Raw genomic sequence first — 2,500 nt, forward strand, 5'->3', positions numbered from 1 at the left:
GCTGCGCCCGCAGATTTTCTGGCGCAAATAGGCGCCCTGATAGACGCCAAATTGGCGTCATTCAGGAAGGAGCTCGCGCCGCGAACGGACTCGGCCCTGCGATCGATGGCCCCTGGGCCGTCCGTCCCCTCACAGTCTTCGGACAGGGTGGGGCGGAAGACGAAGAAGAAGAAGAAAGGTGGGAAGGCTGGGGCGGCTATAGCGGCCCAGACGGAGCCCGCTCGACCGCGAGCAGAATCGGCGCTACCCTCTGCCGCGCCTCCACCCCAGGAGGCGTGGTCCCAGGTGGTTGGCCGCAAGGCTAAAAAGGCGGCTGCCAAGGCCACTGCGGCGGCGAATAATAAAAAAGGACGGGTGGTCCCGGCGGCCCCCAGGAAGACACCCCTGCCTCCGCGACCGCCACGCACAGCAGCGGTTACCATAACGGTTCCGTCTGGCGTGGACATTACTTACGCGCAGGCGATGGCCACTGCCAGGTCCAAGGTGGACCTGGCAGAAATTGGCATCGCCTCGCTGAGGCCGCGAAGGGCGGTGACTGGGGGGTTAATTTTGGAGGTCCCTGGCACCGATGGGGCCGCCAAGGCCACCGTCCTCGCCACAAAAGTGGCGGAAGCGCTGGCAGGCACCGGCGTAAAGGTCGCGCGTCCGGTCAAAAAAGCTGACCTTAGGGTGCGCGGCCTGGTCGATTCGACCACGCCGGCGGAGGTCGCTGCGGCTGTTGCCCGCGTGGGCGGGTGCAGTGAGGGGGACATCAATACCGGCGAAATCCGGTCTTCCCCCTCGGGATTGGGCACCCTCTGGGTCAGATGTCCTGCCGCGGCCGCTCGCAGGGTTGCTGTCGCGGGCCGGATAACCGTCGGCTGGACCCAGGCAGCCGTGGAGTCCCTGAGTGCTCGGCCTCTGCAGTGTTACCGTTGCCTTGGTGTTGGCCACACCAGTCAGCGGTGCACATCTGCCGAGGATAGGTCCGACTGCTGCTATAGATGCGGCAGTCGGGACCATAAGGTGGCAGCCTGTACGGCCACGCCCAATTGTCCGCTTTGTGCGGGTGCGGGCAAGCCGTCTGGTCACCGTCTCGGCAGCCGGGCATGTCCTGCCAGTGCGGGGCGAGGCAAGGGAGGCGGCCAATGGCCGTCTGCCAGATTTCTTAAAAAAAGGAAGGAAACCACGATGGCCAAGGCAGCGACCACCGTGGCCAGCAACAAAAAGGCGGCACCGCCTGATGCTACCGCCGCACCCGCGGGGGCGGATGGGGCCACTAAAGTCCCAGACGCCACCGCATCCGCGGCCGTGACGGCGATGGACACGGCTGTGTAATGGGGCCCCCGGGCCCGATAATACAAGTTAACCTCAACTGCTCGGCCAGAGCGCAGGATCTCCTGTTTCAATGCATGGCCGAGCGGGGTGCCGGGTTGGCAGTCGTGGCGGAGCCGCACAGGGTGCCCAAACATCCACACTGGATGGGGGACTCGATTGGTTCCGCCGCGATTACTTGGGCTGGGAGGCCGGGGTCCCCGCCGTGCTCGCTTATCGAGCGCGGCCTGGGATACGTGGCCGTTGATTGGGGCGGCACCGCGGTTGTGGCGATATACGCACCTCCAAGTTGGTCCCTCGAAGAGTTTGAGCAGTATCTGGACGGGGTAGGGAGATGCGTCTCCCGCTGCCGTCCCCGTCCGGTGCTGGTGCTGGGGGACTTCAATGCCAAGGCCACGGCTTGGGGTTCCCCCGGGACTGACTCGCGGGGCCGGGAGGTGCTGGATTGGGCGGCGGGACTGGAGCTCCGTCTCCTGAACACGGGCTCGGTCCATACGTGCGTGCGGCATAACGGGGGGTCCATCGTTGACCTTTCGTGGGCAACGCCCCCGGCCGCGCGCCGTATTACGGGGTGGAGGGTGGCGGAAGAGGTCGAGACGTTGTCTGACCACAGATACATAGTTCTCGACCTCTCCGCCGCCCCACCATCGACACCCCGACGTCGCCCCGCCGATGAGGGTTCGCCTCAACCGCGGTGGGCGCTGAAGCGCCTCGACCAGGACGCTCTGATGGCGGCAGCACACGTCGTGGCCTGGCCAGCAACACCGGCCGGGCCAGTCGACGGGGATGGGGAGGCCCGTTGGTTCCGGGGCGCAATGACGTCGATTTGCGACGTCGCCATGCCCCGGGCCATGGTCTTCCCGAGGAAGGCGGTGTACTGGTGGTCGCGCGAGATAGCGGAATTACGCACCGAGTGCGTTCGCGCGCGACGCCAGTACGCTCGCGCCCGTCGACGACGACGAACGGACGACGTGCTGGCTGCCCAGCTGTACGGGCTATATCGGGAGAAGGTGGTCGCCCTGCAGCTGGCCATCAGACGGGCAAAGGACCAGGCCTGGCGCGATCTCCTCGGCTCTCTGAACCGAGATCCGTGGGGGCGCCCATACAAGATGGCATTGGGACGACTGCGTCCCTGGGCGCCCCCCGTGACGGAGAGCCTGGATCCGGGGCTGCTCGGGCGGGTCGT

Source organism: Megalopta genalis, chromosome 11, assembly GCF_051020955.1.
Source record: "Megalopta genalis isolate 19385.01 chromosome 11, iyMegGena1_principal, whole genome shotgun sequence".
Taxonomy (NCBI): Eukaryota; Metazoa; Arthropoda; class Insecta; order Hymenoptera; family Halictidae; genus Megalopta; species Megalopta genalis.